The sequence below is a fragment of the Neopelma chrysocephalum genome, unplaced genomic scaffold (genome assembly GCF_003984885.1).
Source record: "Neopelma chrysocephalum unplaced genomic scaffold, ASM398488v2 Primary Assembly neopelma1_26b, whole genome shotgun sequence".
NCBI classification, from domain to species: Eukaryota; Metazoa; Chordata; class Aves; order Passeriformes; family Pipridae; genus Neopelma; species Neopelma chrysocephalum.
The window spans coordinates 674,033-693,843 of NW_020897696.1; the positions used below are offsets into that span (position 1 = coordinate 674,033).

General features: G+C 40.2%; 1 protein-coding gene across 5 annotated transcripts in view; it reads right to left on the reverse strand.

Annotated features, from left to right (window-relative positions):
* Positions 1-19,811, reverse strand: part of PHACTR1 (phosphatase and actin regulator 1) — a 302,232-nt gene that overhangs the window by 151,065 nt on the left and 131,356 nt on the right. The gene's annotated exons all lie outside the window — the stretch shown is intronic.

Here is a 19,811-nt window from a genome sequence, read left to right on the forward strand (position 1 = left end):
AAACACATTCTTAAGCAACAATCCCAGCTACTCCTTGCAGTTACAAGCCCAAGAGAGTCAGGTGCTGAGTGCTGCACAAACAAAGGCAAACTAAAGGAAGAAGAAAGGAAATAAAATTCCCTTTCTTGGCTTTTCTACATTCAGCAACACTTCTGAAGCACCACACATCTCATTCTTGCTCTACCTGCAGGGCTCTCCACATCCTGTGCACATGCTTTTGCTATGATGGAGTTCTCTCCTTATTTAGGAGAAGCCCTGCTTTATTTCAATGTGATGCCATATGGTGTGATGAAAGTGAACAGAAAAGGTTACGCACAAAAAACACATAAGCTTAGAAACACCTGTTTGCTGCAAGAGTGAAGAACTACTAATGGCAAAGGCCTTCTAAGGATAAAAAGGAAGATGTCATCCTACCTAGCAGGACAGATGGAAAGATGCTGAGCCATTGCCATTTGAATGCCCAAATATATATGTGCAATTAATGCCCAAAGGCTGATGAAGCTAAGGGCATCAGCAATGAACCAATGTGGAGTCTGGATTTGTAAAACAGCTGAGCAAGCAACCATTAGCATTAGATGACACTGAAAGGAAGAGACAATCTTTATGCTGAAATTATAGGTGAAGTTCTTGCTCAAGCAGAGCTTACTGCAAGTCCTAGCACAAGAGCCACTAGTCACTACAGTCCTAAGAAGGTCGTTACCTCCCATCTTAGAAAACCCACTCTGAATTTTTGTATCTAATTTTGATGTGGCATGCCCTACGGTTTTATGATCTGTTTGGAGGACTTTGTACATCCTGCATAACTGGCTTTCCAAAGGAATGGAAACCTACACCATTTTTACCTTGACAATACACACAGGATAGAACTGAGGCATGAATTGGGACTCAGCAGCACCCCTGCATGTTCTAAACTGAGAGTTTGATATTGCTCCAATCTTGAAGTTAACAAAAAGCAATTCCAAAAACCTCAGTGCAATTACAAGATTGAAACTGAGGAGGAATCTGAATTAAGTTCTGCCTGGCCAATTTAGTCATTCATATGGCTGCACATCTTAACATATACCAAAACACAATAGCGCTCGTGACTTGGAAGGCTCACAACATTGCAGCATCTTCCTTGCTAGTTAATCCCTGCTTGACACTGAGAGAATAAAGTACGATATACACTGGATTTTCACACCCCACACCACCCCAATATACCTTTTTCTTACTGCATATAAATAAAGTAACAGCTCTGCACCTTCTGCTTTCCTCTCATCAAAATCAGAGCTGTCTTATTTATAGATGCAAAAAAATATTTTTAAAAGCCTCACAAAACCAAACCCCCAGCCAGGTATCAGGCTGCATCTATAATTCCACAGAAGGTTCTGTTCCCCCACAGTCTGCTAAAAAAGCCTCAGTGAGGGGAGAAGGCAGAGTGTGCCTGTGTGCATACCTGTGAGCCTAACAAGCCCCTGGAGGAAAAAACTGAATATGACTTATTCTTCTCAGAAATGCTTCTAGACATGAAAAAGGGAGAGGGAAGGTTCAAAGGAGGAGTCCAAGCCCCTAGAGTAAATAAAGTCAAGTACTGGTCACCTCTGGGTGACAAACAGGCAGAACTGCTCCCACATCATGGATTAGTTATACTGTTTCCTACAGATACAGAAACTAGGCACTCATGATTTTGTGTTTTGTTGTCTCCAAGCAAAACTACGTTTGAAAAGCAAAGCAAATAAAGCAACAAGAGGATTCCAGAGCTGTGCATTACAACTGTTTCATAACAAGAACCTTAATTTGGACAAAATCAAATGTTTGACTTAAAAGGAAAACACAGCAGAAGCCCTGGATTTACAACATACAACAAACTTGAAACTGAATGGAACCTATCAAGGTTCTACTGTGATAAACCCAGGACAGCCTTTTCTGAAGACTCTTGCAAAGAAAGCTCAGTAAAGCAGGTCATGATCATCATCTTTCAGGATGCCACTGTGGTTTTCTTGCTGTCTTCCCAGAAATTGCATGTCTCAAGATGAGAACAAAAGAAACAATGCTGAGAAAAAATCTACTTGTCATTGCTAGTGCCTGGAAATCCTAGGTGATTAACTTGAAACACCCAAGAAAACTTCAGTCATTCCAGACTTGCCACTTGGGATATCCTGAAACTCTATCCCTTTTAGAGTGTGTGGGATAGACATGAATATCACAAAATCCCATAAGTTTAAGACTTTCTATTCCCTGTCACCAGCACTAAAGGACTGAGCCATATACAGTGATCTGTCTGCCCTGGCTCCAGAAAGGTCTGAGTCATCTCGCTTTATGGAAAATTTAAGAAAATAGGTCAAACTGAACTTCCCATCACAGGCAATTACAATGAAGTCAATCAGCTTGCACAAGCATTGCTCTCAGCACAAACTGCCCTCACACTTCTGTCTACAGAACTAATCAAATTAATTCCTGATCATATCAAACAGCACGGCTTTTCTCAGAATATATAGACTAACATTCCCTGCTGATAATCCTCACTTTTATTGTTGCTTCTCAGGCCAAAACTATGGAGAAGGATCACACTGTAGGAATCTTTGTTCAAGTAATACATTCAAAATAAATAAGAGTGTGGCTTGAAATTGCTAGGCAGACCAAAAGATTTATTTCCGAGCAATTAAATAGATAGTTATTATCTCAGAAACTCTGTACTGGATACTGAGATCACCAACCTACAGCAGAGAAAGTTACGATCAGCACATAATAGGGATGACTGGATTTTTTTCCTTTATAAATGACTCATATTAAGTCTGTTGCTTGTAGTTCAGAACAGTTTATTTGAAGGTCAGGGATATGATGGTGCATGAAGCACACTCATTTAGGGAACACTTTCACACACAAAAAACCCCCAGCAAATGAAGAAGAATACGTTTGACAGACTTGGCCCCAAAGAGCTCATTTGCAGTAACACAACTGTAGACTCTTACCCAAACTTTCCAGGTCAATGGCCTGGGACTTGCCATGTCTCTTGTGCACCAGTGGGTCACAGCCACACAAAACTGATGAGTTTTCATTTCAGTTTTACAGCTCACTACCATTCCTGTGGTTTCCAGTACCATTGTGTTTGAAGCAATGCGAGAAAGTCATAAAATGCAAAAGGCTTTGGAGGATGGACATGGGGGGAAAGCCAGACAGCAAGTCCACTAAAGTCAAACCCTGACCAAGCTCAGATGAATGATGAGAGGCTGAGCTGAAGGAGCAAGCTAAATGTTCATGAGGTCATGGGTACAAATGAGTGGGCAGGCAGGCAGATTCAAATGGTAGCATGAGGCGAAGGGAAGCGACATTCAGTCGGAAGAGAAAGAAGATAAAGGGAAGGAGAAGAGAAAAGATGAGGAAACCTGTGAATAGACACTTAAACTTTCAGGGTGCCTTTGAAACAGTAGACCCTCCCAACCTTCAGAGGCTTCCCCACCACTGAAAAGCATTTTGTAATCACACATGAACAGTGCAGGAACCAAGAGTACCAAGGCAGCTGCAAAGGATGATTAAGGTACATATGCTAGCAAAGCTGTAGGGGGAAGCTTTCATAAGCACCTGCCTCCACTGGGCCTGACAGCAGCACACACTGTCAATCACCTGACTTCAATAAGCACTCACATTTTTCTCAAATTAGAAATTAAGACAACACAAATCTCTAGGAATAGCATGCAGTTTCTATATGTATCACCTAGTGAACTAGCAGCTTGCAGTACTGAAATGAAGCAAGAATCTTCTGACATTATCATGAGCTTCTTTTTCCGTCTTTCCTCCTTCAGCATAAACACAGGGTCCTCTGAACAGCACAGAAATCTGCATGAGGAGCTTTTTACTTTCTCAAAAAAAAAAAAAAAAGAAAAAAACGATTCTTACTGTCCTCTCATTAGCCCCTATTATTTTTACTGTGTCCCATTTTTCATCATCAGACTCTTAGTCTGACTCTTAGTCACTGCTTGTACTTTCACTGTGGACTGGTATGAAGCACAAACTATGGAGGGAAAAGTTTGGCTTTGTATCAGTCCCACATCATCATTTGCCTACCGTTCCCCGAGTTTACATAACCAGGTTAGTCTGTACAACACCAACAGACAATACATGCACCATCTACAGATCTTGCTGACAAAAAGCCATATTAAACATTGTTTGCATCTTTAAAACCTTGAATAGCACTCAACATAAAGAAGCTGTGGTGTGCTAAAGGATCTGAAGAAACAGCTGTAAAATTGGTTTTTGCTGGAACATATTTTCATGCAAATCTTGCCAAGCTCTTTAATGTCTGCCCATTGGTAATGCCTCAAGATCCAGGCTAGATTTTAGTAATTTTTCAGGGCCTTTTATAAAAGGAGGAAATATTAACAGCTAAAATCTAATTCAGCTTTTTCAGTGAAGCACTGCCATAATGTATACCAACATACCTATAGTACTCTTCAAAATCTTAGCCATCATACGTGTAAATTATTCACAAGAAATAAAAACTTACTTGTAATATTTGCTAATTTTTTTAGGTTTTAAAGATTCAACTGCTCCACCTGCATGATCCATAATGCCAACCTGTCAAAACCTAAGTCTCCAGGGGACACAGGTAGCATAAAGAGCTGGATTTTTCTTTTCCCAAAGGTTTAAACCAGAGAAGAATGTGTGACTGAAGGCTGAACTAGAAAGGATGCAGTACAATATGCATTCCATTTACAGTGGAGGAAATGCAGCAAAATAGTGGTAAAACCCACTGCAGACCTTTTTTATTACTTTGTATTACAAAAAGATTCCAAGGGGCCCCAGCAGAGCTTAGGACTGCAGTATACAATGTACTATGACATTTTAACAGACTTTTTATCCTAATGATCTTCTTTGTGTTTTCTCTAGAACAGTAATCCTCTGAGCTTAAAGCATCCCAGCTTCAAGACTTTGTTGGTTGAAAACTTTGGGAAAGCTCTAAGTGCATCATGAGGCCAACAGCAGATGGAAGCTTTCAATCACTTTATGGGTTATTGCTGGAAATATATCAACAAAATGTATACTAAGAAGTCAAACATATCTATGTTCCTTACATCACCATGAACAACTAAGAACTTAGCGTTCATAAGCAGTACTTAAAGATCATGCTGGAAGAAGATTTGTGAAAGAACACAGTTTGCATTCTCTTGTGATGCTTGCACTGAAGCAGACGCTTTTGCAAAAAAAGATATTTTCCCCTTTCCACAACAGATTAAGGCTTAAAGGTGAGACTACTGATTACTTACAGCCAAGCACAAGACCAAGTTGCCCAGGAAGGTTATAAAATCTCCATCTCTATTGGTTTTCAAGGCTGGAATGGGTAACTCCCCAAGCATTATGATCTAACTAGACCTGCTTTGAGCTCTGGAGGTCCCATCTGACCTAAATTATTCTATGATTCTAAAACATTGAAACAATAGCATCTTCTTCTGACTTGTACTCCTTTCAGCTAACAATCAAAGGCAGTCTAAGGCCAAAGACTAGCTCACAGGTGTGTGCGTGTGAGGGTACTTCTGCACTCTGCAACTGCAAGTGTCCAAGCTTGCTTGTCAGGGTAACAGCTTTCAGCCACTCAGAAGAGCTATCTGAGTGGGATGTGACCATGTCACAGCCCTTTGGTAAAAAGGTGGTGAGTTGTGCTCATGGGAATATAAGCAACTTTTCAGTTTTCTCCAGGGAAGCCTTTGGCTTTCTTCCTTCTGGAACCTGAAGCTTTCCTCCTTGAGAGATCTCATACACTATAAGATGCAAACAAGCCTTTCATACCGAGAAACTACTTTTTCCACACACCCCCTGGCCATCTTTTGCCATTTTTCTAGCCCTTTCAAGAAATCCAGAACTATGCATATTTTGCAATTATGCCTTGTAACCTTTCCTGATAAAGGTTCCTCCATCACTTCCTAGCCACCTCCATCTGAAGGAATGTCACCTCCACATGCTGGTTGCCAGAAGACAACTATCCTGGGAAACACATGTATTACATGACAAAGGGCTGCTCTGCCTGCCTGAGGCTTCACTGTTGATGTCTACGTAGAAAGATGCTGAGGGGGAAATGGAAAGGCTACCAGCCCTGACAATACAGGGCACTAGCTGTGGCTGCACATAGGAGAGGAACAGAAATTTTGTGAGGCCAATCTGGCCTCCAAGTGGAAAGGCAGCGACTGTTAATGGGGAACAAGTGTTTGCTTTGCTCTTTCTCTTGTTCTTCTGACCGAAGCAGGACTTAAAAGGAAAGAAGGTGAGAAAACAAAGAATATGGGTTGTAGAGAACGAAGCAGCTTATTACAAAGCTATTATGAATAGTTGGCTTGCTGCTTAGCTAGGGGATAACGAAGTTAGCAATTAGAGATGATTAATGGTTGAAGGGGTTTTATAATGATATGGAAAGATTTTCATCTTCATATCAGACAGGTTGAATTCAGGTCAAGTCAGTACCAACTGAACGTGAATGCCATTTGATTTATTTCATCAGGTTGTGTGGAATGAGCTTGGTCTCTTGTAAGCTGTTTGGGACAAAGGCTTATTCATAAGTAATTATCTGTAATAAGCACCTCAACTTGCATGAGGCAGGGCTTTAAACAAGGTACTGTTCAAACAGCCCAGCCTTAAAAAGATTACAATTCAAGCAGATACAACTGTAAAATTATAATTTAAATATGACAAAGAGAAAGATGGCATAGTTTGTCCAATGTCTTACAGAAAGGATGTGCCGGAGCTTTATTTGAATCTATGTTCAATTATGAGCCAGTTCTTCCTGTCTGGGCATTTAGAAATTGCACAGTGCCTATTGGGCAAAACTGCAGTCTATATAAAGAAGCAAAGAACATAAGGTGCCCTTTACTAGCCACCATGTTCATCAACATCTTTCAAGAGTCTGCTTCTGCTCTCACAAATCCCCCTAGTGAGAAAGAGAAGGCGTGTTAGTTAGTACCAAGCTTTTGGCTTGCTGGCAGGAGCTATAAACAACATTGTGTAAAGATAATGGACAACTGCCTCTTCTACTGGATTACTGTCAGAGGAGCACTGATGTTTGCAAGCCACAACTTGTAGTTCAGATCCTTATTACAAGAAATTTTTGGCAATTCAGGATTATGAAACCTCTGTTTTTTACATTTTGGGAATAGTATATTGCCGGGGTTTTGAAGTTGTTAACTCACTTGTCTACCATTGGTTTCTGTGTTGCCATAGTTATTATATTGTCTCCTTGCATTGGCTAGCCAACTGGCCAATCCCCTCCTTTGCCTAGCAGCCCTTATAAGCTGCGGGAAATTTGAATAAAGCTCTCTTCGCTGCTGGATTCCTTGCGTGCTACGTGGTCTCTGTCTCCAGGCTTAAGTACCTCCGCCGCCTGTCCCTGCCACGAGGGACGGGCGGCGGGGGGGGTGATCCCAGCCCTGAAAACCTTCACAGAGCGGCCGGCAGTGACCCCCCAGAAACCCCTCGAACAGCTACAGTATATAAGTATATGAGAAGAGGTTAAAGGTAGTGGAGAAAGAAACTTAATTAAGGGACAAAAAGAGGTAGGGAAGCTGGAGGGGAGAAGGAATCTAGGAAATTTAGTTGAGCCTGGGAGAAGAAATAAAACAAGGATAAGAGACAAAGAGCTAATATACAGACACCCCAGAGAAACTGCAGTGACCTGACCTATTAGTGGAGTTATACTGATGCAGTCCACTGTCATTGTCAGTGACCTAGCACAGATTCAAAATTCTGTGCACCACTGAATAAAGTGTGCGTCATCTAGCACACTACTAACCAATGCTATTCTGCTGCATGTTCTACTTTGAGTCTGTGTAATGGGACCATATTACAGCAGTATAATCACGTTGAATAACTGGACTTTGCAAACTTCTTAAACATCAATTTCCTCACACACTTAGAAGGCACAAAATCAATGGTATGGAGGACAGTGGATGGGAGGTTAACCAGTCTTCAGCTCCCCATTCTAGGCTGCACTGTCCATATACTTAGATTTTGCATTTTGACAATTGTCCCAGAGTTAAATTATATCAGTTACAATTATATGAAGTTTGAAGAGTGGAGTTTAGGACTAGGACTGTGAATGTCTCCAAGGCAGGAATAGGCTAACTGAGGTACAACCAAGTAATGTTAATTAAGCATCTGAGGGAGGAGGTGGAAGGAAATGTCTCCATGGTTAGGAAGAAAGAAACACAGCTTTGTAAGGAGAGACAAAGGGAGTCTAGCTTTGGATGGCACAGGAGGTGATCTCTTTTGCTGCATTTCTTCCTGTGCCTTCTCTGAGGAGAACAGAGAGAAGTGGACATTTTGGTCAACAAAGGAAGGGGGAAGGATTGCAGCTTGATTCAAGAGAAAAAATTAGGAGCTAGCTGAGGTGCTAGAGCAGTGGAGGAACTTCTTTACTCTCACATAAACAACTGTGTTCTGTTGCCTTATTCTTTTGATATTTTCTTGCATTTGTTAAAAGCCCATGGATTGAATAAATCTTTAAATTCTGTCTCATTTGACTCTGAGCATGTAACATAGCATTTTTGCTGCATAGTAATGGTGACATTGGGACCCTTTTACAAACATTGACATTTCCAATGCATAGCCCTGGATATCCAAAGGCTTACAGCTGTCCAGTTTCAGAGCTGGTGATGTTAGATTTGACAAAATGACATATCATCCAGGGACAATTATCAAGAGATCCTTACTATTTTGGGAAAATATAAGGAAGACTCATGATCCTGAGGATCCTGAGGCATGAAGGACGATGTCCATGACCTTTGTTTTTGTTCACACATATTTAAATTGAGTGTGGTCATTCAGATATAGAACACAGAACTCAACTGCTTCACAGAAGCAACTCAGAAAATACACTTTGCCTCTGCATAATAGATACTTGTAAAGTTTAAAGCAGTTCTTCCATGTGTCAGCAGGCACAGGAGGTGCTGCAAGCCTGACTCATTTGCCTCTGTTGACAAGATGCACGTCAGTCTTTGAGACAAGAGACACTAAAATATCATTTTAATGAAGATTACAGAGGGTTTTGGTAATTTTTCAATTGTTCCAGGCATCACCTGCTGATATCTTGTCTACAAAAGGTGCCTGGATGGCAGGTCAGATAAGACACAGGCCTCTTAAAAATGTGAAAATATTCTTTGAACACAGTTGTGCTGATAAAGATTTTTGATAATGCAAGCCTTGCAAAAATAGTTTCCAGGAAACAATGGATCTACACACTTGGGATGACTTTGTTAAAACCAAAATAGAATAGAGAGAAGACACAATACAAAGTTTAGTGTTTAGAATGCTTGGTATATCTTTATAATTTTAATCTCTGTAGATTAATCATTGCCTGTAGTTTACCATGCTCACAAAATTAAATACACTGAAATTCAAACCAAAGATTCTGAAACAAACCCAACTGGAGGCATTAACAATGCTCCAGTGAGTACGCTGGCACACTTTGATATTCCAGGTCAATGAAGCTTGTTCTAAGCAAAACATCTGGAGCACTCTAAATCCAGCTTGCTTGAAAAACTAAATCTATGCTGAGCTTCTCTTCATTTCTTTAAGATACCATTTAATTACAGTCCCGATCAATGCCTTTTTGCAAAACCATTTCCTGCAATACTTTCCCCAATAACAATTAAAATTATTATTTTCTCTCATTCTACTCTGGATAGCTTCTCACAGCAGAGCATTCAAATCCTACTTTCTGATCATTAGCACTGATTTTTGATCCAAATACAGAATTAAATGTTGGTATATGGTCTGAAGGTTTTAGAATTTATTCATACCTTCCTCTGCCTTTTTCTTCTCAGAGACGGATTGAAACAAACACTTGGAATATTTAAGGCTAGATACAGATCTAAGCTAAGGAAATGAATCTTCATTGCTTCTTAGACTTTTTAAAGGGAGTCATTGATATCAGATTTTGTCTTTTATATATATGTATTCAACTAAGTGAAATTTGGCACCTGTGGGGAATACACTTTCTCGGTAAAAACATAATGCTACCAGATTCTGGTCATAGGATATTACACAAGCAAACCACCCCTCCTCATGCACCACCCCCTGATCCCCCACCTTCCCCCGCTTCATCTCATGGATAAAATGCAACCAAACAATATTTTTCCTGTGCCAAATAGGCCCGATATGCAGCTGCATTTTCAGCCTCAAGGTTTGAGAACATCTATGTCTCTGAGGCTATGCCTCAGAAAAGAAAAGAAGCTACGTCTCTGAAAAGAAAACAAGCTGGGCACCCTTCATGCCTCAAAAATGTTTTCCTTTATTTACCACAATACTTTGAGGCCTTTTCTAAAACAAAAGTTCTAGACCAACTTCTGTTTGATAACTCTCCTCCTGTATATACACTGAAATTTCACTTTGGCCTAGTCTTGTGGGAAGCAGCTTTACCTTCCCCCATAAAGCTATGAAATAACTACTATAAAGATGATGCCCAGATTAATGTGGAATTAAACTCCCCAGCCATGTTAAGCCGAATGCATATACATGCAAATATTGCTGTAAAATGTCTTATGCATTGCTTAGTATGACACAAGCGAACCCATGACTACAGATGTAATTTTCAAAGAAAAAAACCCCACACTCTAAACCTCTCTGGCAACACTACGGGAAGTTTTCTTCAAAGAAAATGATTTCATTGAAGTTTATATCAGAAAAAGAAGGCCTCCTATATGTCTTGCTTTAGACACTAATATTGTGTTATGGACGCAGAGTGAAGAAAATATACTACTCAGTTATAGTAATTCTAGCAGAATTCAGTCCTTATGTAGCATGAGCCCATTACAGTGGTGATTATTAGGGCATCACTAAATCAGCAAGATCTCTCCAGATACAACAATAGCTAAAGTGTAGCTAAACTGCATAAACAAACACAGAGCACCCGAAAGAAAATCCTACTATTTATAATTGTACCATTGTATTTGTAATTGCACCCTGTAAGCCCCAGAAAAGATTCGAGGTTTAGTCACTATAATAAAGACACAGAAAGAGTCCCTGTCCAATTACAGACAAAGTACTTATCCTGTGGATAAATAACTGAGATACATCAATGTTTTGCACCATTTGACTGGATGTCTGAAGTAGAGTTGCAAGACACATCAGAAGAGAGAACCTTGCTTTCCGTAGTGGCTCAGTCACTCCTTGTAGACACATTCATCTAAAAAGTCTCCCAATATCTTAGCAAGAAGTGTCTGCAAGATGGTACTATTCCTACGCCTAGGACCTGCATTTGGTTTAGAAGAGATATATCCACAGAGAGCCCATGCATTGCTGCATAAGGATGCATGGAACATGATATCTTATCTGAGATAAGTACTGTGCCAACATGTCGTGCCATGCAGATATTCTGTTAACTAGCTATGTGAAGCAAAAGAGTAAAGAGCTGGCATTTGCCAGCTTCCCCAGAATTTGTGGTAGAAGCTAGCAAATGTGCTGCCCATTGAAGAAAAATGCCAAATGTGCGTGGGTTGAGGCAGGCTGTGTACAGGCTCTTATGCCAAGATGCAGAAGCAGCATCCCAGAGATGGCTTTCCACGCTAATTTTTTCTTTATTTCTTTCCTTTTCTAAAAAAGAACAACTGAACCATATTCTGGCACTTAGAAGCCTCCCAAAGATGATGTTTCCAGTGGCATAGAGACGTTTTTTGCTATTGCATACACCTTTGGTTTTTTACATGTTTACAGTAGCCTCCATGCATTACACATTGTTTGTCTAGAGTGTCCCTAAGGGAGCTGAATTATTGAGGTCTGTAATATCTTCATCCCATTTGCTGCCCTGGGGCTGATTGCTATCCTGCATCTGCCATTCACAGGAACTGAAAGTTATGTAGCCCGAAATAAAAGCTCCTGCAAAGAAAACATGTTTAACAGAAAAAAAAAAAAAAGAAAAATCTATAATTATCCAGTCACATTAGTAACAGTGAGATCCTCCCAGCTTTCCAACCACATACAATTAACAATTGTTTTAAACAATCAATGACTTAATTACAGCAGTAAGTTTCAATTGCATTTCACAGGGAATGTAGTGGGGTGCATTAGAAACTGTAGAGCAGTGCTTTCACTTTAAAAGACAAGCAGAAAGAATACCCAGGTAAGCAGTGTATGCCTGAGTCCTGCACGACTTCCCAGCAGCACTCTTCCGTGTAGGGCCAGTCTCTGTTTCCCCTTTGTGGGTAAACGTTTTCCTCACAAAATGAGACCTGAAGCCACAATCAGGCTCAAAATGTATCTTTTCCTGCATGCAGAATCTCACCTAAGTACCCAAAAAGCACACTCAGCGGTACGGCAGATGCAATCTAACAATGCAGCTGCCATCCAGCGCTCTCTTACTCTAGGTGACACAATTTGAAGTGGCTTAAATAAGACAGGACTCCTGTCAGTAACCACTTTTCACTTTGAACACTGGGTTGTGATACGCTCCTTAGCTTTTTTGTGTCTTTTTAAAAAGCTTCTTACTAGCAAAGATTAATGACTTCACTGTCCCTGTAAAACAGGAAAAAATGAGGGGAGCACTACTAAGCATAGCTACGATTTATCTACCTATATATAAATCCTAGTGTTCAGCTTTGATTTGCTGCACAAACACTATTTTAGCATGGTATGGGACACTCATTTGCATCAAGGCAATTGATAAATTGATGCCTACCATAAGAGCTGGCATCATAATCTAGTACCTCAAGCTTTTGTGGTTCATTATCATCTCAAGAGTGCTCAGGTCTGCACTGAATTCTGTGCTTCCAGAATGCAATTTCAGTTTCATGTAATGGTTGTAGACTTCCAGATTCCACCCAGTAAAGCCAACAAAAATATTCCTATTGAGCTTCAACAGGAAACTTCCATTGACAACTGGGCATTTCATTACAAGTGGCAGAGATCTGCGTTGCTGGGACACATGCAGAAGGGTCAACCTACAGCTGTCAGAAAACCACTGCAGCTTTGATAAAAATGCAACTGCTTACATGCATTCTGGGCTCTCCTTTTCCAGAAGCAAGGGCCTTCACTGAGGGAAGAGCCACCTCATTCAGGTGCAGGGAATGCGCCCTATTCTGGTACTCCAATAGCAAGTGTGTTTCTCAGAGAACATATATTCTCTCAGGCTCTCTAGAAAAGACAAGCCTGCATATAAGATAGCAAGGACGTGTATTAGGAAAGCTATAAATAAGTGGTTTGGTCTTCCTAGCCCTAAACAAGGCTGAGTAATGGCATGTCATCACTCCCCTTTGGAGATTGCCATCAGGTATGCTGCTACCTGCTTGGGGGGAATGAAATGAAAGCAAGCCAGCTGTCCTCTCCTTCTACTCACTACATCTTTGACAACCTTCAGAGACAAACTCTGTATCTCACTCCCCTGAGCTACTGTTTCAGTTTCCAGCATTAGTTGGAATGAGTTATCTTCTCCACTGCTTTGCCAATTACACCCTACAAATTGTGGGAGCACAAGGAAGACACCATACCTATGTTCTTATGCAACAATGGACATTCACGTAATGCCGAAAGTTTGCCTGAGAAACAAAGACACACACCTGACACGGTACCCTATTCTAGATAATTTGCATCTCTTTTAAGGATAATAAAGTATATCACAAACTAGTTCACAGCACAAACTTAATATTTTGTTGCATTCTTGAAATGGGTATTGTTTTTCACTGCCTTGTTACATTTAATCTCTGAGGTTATGACACAATGAAAGTTTCCTTGTAATAACTGCATAGAGCCTTCAAAAAGAATTTTGTTTCCCTAATAGAATGTCACTAGATGATGATTAATTTGCCTCTCCCTTGAGGTCTCAAAGAAAGATGATTTAAAAAAGAAAATAAATAGAAAAGGCCAATCCAAAGCTTCATGTTTTCAAATATGGCTGGCAACTATGTGGGCCTAGCTTGATGTGCCCTTAAGACTTTCAAAAGCAAGGAGTCAGAATTTTTAAAAGGCAGTCCCCTTCAAGATGTGTCCAGATGGCCATATTAGCAAACAAACAAAAGCACAATTATTTGGAAACTGTAAGCCTAAACACCACGATTTTAATCCCATCTTTAAATACAGCTTCTGAAATGACACCATGGGCTCTACAAGCAGAGAGCAGAGAAACAGCTCTGTTTCAGCAGAATGTGACTCCTGGAGACACAGAGTCAACACATGTGACAGAAGAGGGGTTGCAAGTGCAGCAATTATAACAGCACTTCTTCACGGAAAAACAGCTTGTAAGCAAGAAAGCTCAGGTACAAAACAGGTCAAAACTACTCCAAAATGACTCAGAGGTCTCAAAGACTGAAAACAACAGATCAATTTTAATGGCTGTAAAAAAGTCTAGTGCTATTCTTCTGAGAAGTTATTCATCAGAAATAAAAGGATGAGCACATGCAGGGCTGATTGCCAATTAATCACTTCTACAAAACAAGTTCCTGGGCAACCTACACTATGGATGGACACAATCTTGATCTAACTAGGGAAGAGAGTGGCATACAGCACAGTCTCTGCCCCATTCAAGCATGACTTTTCTGCTTCTTATTTGCAGTCCACTCCTTAGGGCAATCCAGGTCAGTCTGCAGACCTAGTAAGTAACTTCGGTGGCTAAAATGAAGGCCAGTAGAGACTCAAAACATAGTTCCTTCAAACTGGTTTGGTCCCTGCAAGAAATGTCTCTGTTCAGCCCCTTTTACTGCTAGCACTGCCAATTTGATTTTTATTAGATGGCTCTTCACTCCCTCCTCAGCCTGCCAGCTCTCCAAGGCCATATGTCTTAGTGCCCACTCTAGGTTGGTGATGGTGGTTTCATTTTCTTAATTTCTTCTTCTTCAAACAAAAATCCCAACAAAATACTGTTCACCACCATGGCATCCACATTGAATGCCTCTCCAGCTTCTGCTATTTAAGGCATCTGTAAATAACTGATAAGGATGCCAGCACTTACTTATCTCTGCAGATGGCCTATTGTTTTGGCAGAAGGGGCAAAACCTCAGGCCTAAAGGAGGCTTCTTATGCAGAGGTTAGTCACTCCTGCTGTTCATGACTACATGCTTAGGCCTCGGAGCTACTACATCTACATGGCTTGTGAATGGGACAAAGCTTCTTTCCCACTGAGATAAATATGCAGAACACAATACTAATTAGCTCAATACATTGCTAATATATGATAGTATATGTCTATCGAGTTCAACTCTCACTAGAGATGCGACTTAAAAATAGGAGTAATAAATAATAGTCACCTGGATGCTAAGCCCGTCTCTCTCCTCAACTACACTCACTACACATCCTAAGCACGAATGTATCTGTACTTATGAAATCTCTCCATGTCATTTCCTTGCTGTGGGGTAACCACAGAATCACAGAATCATTAAGACTGGAAAAGACCTCCAAGATCATCGAGTCCAACCTTTGACTGAACATTACCATGTTATGTCCAGTTGTTTCTTGAACACTTCCAGGGATGGTGACTCCAGCACTTCCCTGGGCAGTCCATTCCAATGCTTAACCACCCTTTCAGTGAAGAAATTCTTCCTGGTGTCCAACCTGAACCTCCCCTAGTACAGCTTGAGACTATGTCCTCTTGTCCTGTCACTTGTTACCTAGGAGAAGAGGCCGACACCCACTTGGCTACAACCTCCTTTCAGGTGGTTGTAGAGGGTGACAAGGCCTCCCCTGAGCCTCCTTTTCTCCAGGATAAACAACCCCGGCTCCCTCAGCCGCTCCTCATATGACTTACTCTCTAGACCCTTCACCACCTTATACAGTATGAGCAGTTACATTATGTCCATGAAAAACTGGAGCAGCACAGGTAAATTTAAAGTATGTGTGGTCACATGGTCACAGCTTGCAGAAAGTGGACTGGCTCCTCAATGCTAATGATCCCACCAACTTTCCTTCAGTGCTCATTTCAAGATCTGAAGTTTTCCCCAGGAAATGTAAGTTTCATCTGGGTCAGGTCTCCAATGAGTAGATTAGCTTCACCACTGGGAAACAGAGAAAGTACATTTGGCTTGTTACATCATTCAGATCTTTTCAGCCTACTCTGTAACTGCTTAGAGTTGAAAAAATGAAAGGGGAAAAGCCATTGCTTCTTTATGTTCTTTCTTCCCTAAAAATGTGACCCTCCTCCACTCTACTTCCCATCCTTATTCTCAGTAATTTTTTATTTTGGATATTTAACAAAGATACAGCAGTATTTTCAGGTTCTGTTTGGTTTTTTTTTTAAATTAAAATTTAGATGGCTCAGAAGCCTCATATCCTTAAACACATGCTTTTCTTTCCTATTCACTTGTTTCAGACAGACAAAATATTTAACAGAGAAGTAATCTACTGTTCCTTATGCACCCCCCCCCCAAAAAAAAAAGTGCCAGCAAGGCATAGGTGAGCATAAAATAATACCAAAATTCTTGGCTGTCTGGATCTGCAGCATGCAGGCAGTAAAACTGAAAGAAATCTCACTAGCATGACATAACAGTCAATTATAGTAAGTAAGATTTAATGTTAAGTACAGCAGTCTGATTAATCAGCAGATTCTTCTATCAATGAAAATGGTGCTCTACAAGTTTCAAGTTTTAGCTCATTGCAGCACATTAAACAAAAGGTGGGAAAGGTACAAAGGGAGACAGATTCATTCCCTGTGTAATTGCGCTGACTTCAAAAGAAGATCATCTCTTTCATTCTTTGAAAGGCTCTGACTTGATATCAAATCCATGCTGAGGTCTTCTGATCATCATTTCCCAGCAGGATATTGAAGGGGTTTTGCTTTTTAAGTGTTTTCCCAATACATTTCTAGGTGTATATAAACTAACAAAATGAAAAAGACAAATGCTCCATGCTTCAAAACATTTTGGGTTGGATTCAGAGTTGAAAAGTCAGACCTGAGGGCAAAACACACCACAGAAAGTATGGCTTGCAGTCCAGCCTACTGTTACATCCAGAAAAGGTGAAGTGTTTTACAAAATACATAATTTTTTTAGGAATGCCTGGCCTTGCAGTGCTCAGCAAAACTGAGTTTCCCATTGCATAAGTTTAAAAAAAATACCCAAACTCAGAAACTCAAAGTTTTTGTATAAAGTCCCTCTTTGCATGGAATCTCCCAAATCTCTTCTTCAGCTAAAAAGGCTCACAATCTAAATTTTCCAGAGTTAAGTCTTGCCTACTTTTATACTGAACTGATACAGAATGGAGGACCATTTTAACATTAAACCATTGAACTGAGTGACCGAACATCCTGAAAGTCTCTTCTGACTTAAATTATTTTCTGATGCTAAGTAGCATTGGTTTATTCAAAACAGAATTTTGGTAAGTTGGAAAATAATTTTGGAAAAAAGTTGTCTAACTCAAATTCAGGACCCATTAAAAAATTACACTTAGAAAAACAGCATGAAAAATTGAGAGTAAAGCTCCAATTTGTTTTGGCACTGAGTAAATTCTGAACAATTATATGAGATTTTTTCTACTTCCCTGTTTTGAAACAACTCGAAGTGTGACAAAAATTATTTTCAAGCAAGAATATTATTTATTCCATAGTGTGGGCTTCCTTTTTTGTTCTTTGCATCTATCATGAGGGAGAGGAAACAACTATTAAACAACACTTTCCTCTCAAAAAAATGCTTTCTCTTCCTGAACATTTTTTTTCACTACAGCCGCACTCAAAACAGTTCCCAGCATTCTCTTAAATTGTCAACATCATGAACTTATGGGGATTTGACTGACAACTGGTAAAGAGAACTAGAAACCCAGGTACATTTTTCCATTTCTTAAAGAGATTTTACATGGCTCTATTGGACCAAGACTGGGTGAAACAAGAATTATGTAGAGGCAGAAATACTGCAGTGGTGGTCGAAGTCACAGCTACAGCTACAGTTTGCTCTGCGCTTCACCTGTAAGTGAATTTTGTGTTTCCTCTACTCAGTGTACTTCATAAATACAACCTTGCACAGATTTTTCCAGGTCAGTTTTGGTGGGGTTTTTGTTTGTTTGTTTGTTTTTTACTTTGCTTTGGGGTTTTTTGTGTACTTGGTTTGGTCTGTTGTTTTGGGTTTGTTTTTTTGTTTTACCCTCTCAAGTTAATACTAAACCACAGACTTTATAACAGACACATTTGCTCCTTTATTAGCTTGATAGGTTGTTAAAAATGCTGAAGACACATTCTATTCCACTATCTGAGAGTGGTAGGCTTAGGAAGTGGTAGGCTTAGAAACTTTGAGGAATCTGGACTCACACACCTATTGCTTGAAGATCAAGGCAAAGATAACAAAGTTCAAGATTGTTTTTCAGTTTGGTTTATCAAATCCTAGCTTGACTGTTGAACCAGAATTTTTCTTCTCATCAACATATGAAATATTGTGTTGGACCATTTTCTTCCTCTGTCACCTATCACGTACAGTTTTGGAAAAGTTCTCATTTCCAGATCATTTATCCATTAAAGCATGATGATTCCTTCAGAGATTAACAATCTAATCTTCAGTAAGACTGACCACCCCTTATGAAAATCAATAGGTCTGTGCTTTCCTACTCTTCTCTCTTACTGCCCTCAGTGGAGGTAACACATGGAAGTAAGTGTGACTATGCTGACAGAAGTTTCAACTTCTGATCTCCTTGGATCGGGGAGCATGAAGAAAAATTTTGTAAGAAGACAGCTGAATTATATTTTTTTCTTCCGTACCTTTGAAAGATAGTGTAGTGATATGCTGTTAGCTACCTATAGTACTATCTAATGAGCTTCCTTGGTAGCTGTGGATGTATTTGACTACAGAGATGCCACCTGTAATATCACTGAACAATGACATCACACAAATTATGAATACACCCTAAGTGTCTACCTAGGGAGCTTGCCCTGCAGAGACAGTGGTCTAGGTCACAGAAGATGAGATGTTCTCCAGTAGCTGCACCTGAAGGCAAGACCAACTGCTTCTCAATTGCAGCTGACCATGGTCTGTATTTTGGGAGCAGAACAAGCAGGGTTGAAGTCTCAATAACAGAAAAATGCGTTTACAAAGGCCCAGCTCTGTTTCCTAGAAAGGCCAGTGAAGTAAGTGTAGCTCTGCTAACACATCAGCAAAGGGAGTGAAGTTACAGCTAGTTAAGTCACACTACTACATCTGTTGTGTGATGCCAGTGACAACTACAGATATGAAGGGTGCCTTCTGCTTTTCAGTGTTTTACCTGAAGCCTTTTCACTGTGGATACCTCCACTGAGAGATAAATTCAGGGAAAGGACTTGGCAAATACTGTTAACATGACAAACCTCCGAACAGGCAGCACAGTTAGCAATCGTAGTGTTACGAAGGACTAACAATTACGTACCACATTTTACAAAGTAGCTTATACATAGTTGAGAGATGACATCACCCATCACCAAAATCTTCCCCTCTCTGATGCAAGTTTACAGCAACACCATAAAATAAACACTAGAAACACCTCTTAATACTAGAGAGTGGAATATCACAGAAGGACAGTGCAACCATCTATGCTAACATAAGGTCAGGTCATGCACTGCCAGGAAAAAAAGAAACAATAAAAAGAAAATAGCTGGGGTTCTTTTCTTTACTGGAATGGGTTAGTGGATAAAATGCTGGGGGATTCAGTTTGTATTTCCAGTTCTTCCCAAACTTCTTCTACATCATCAGCTAAGCTGCTTAGTCTTTGTAGTCTCAAAATGTTAGTATTTTCCTACTTAGATATCTAGCATCATTATGGGTAGCTGAGTTTCAGTATCTGTTTATGGTCATGATGAAAGACAGCAGAGAAGTACATAGAGCAGAATACCCATTTTGCTCCATACTATGAACACCTATCTATTTACCTGCCTGCTATGTAGGTCTGTAATTACAGCATCCTGTGCCAGCAACCAA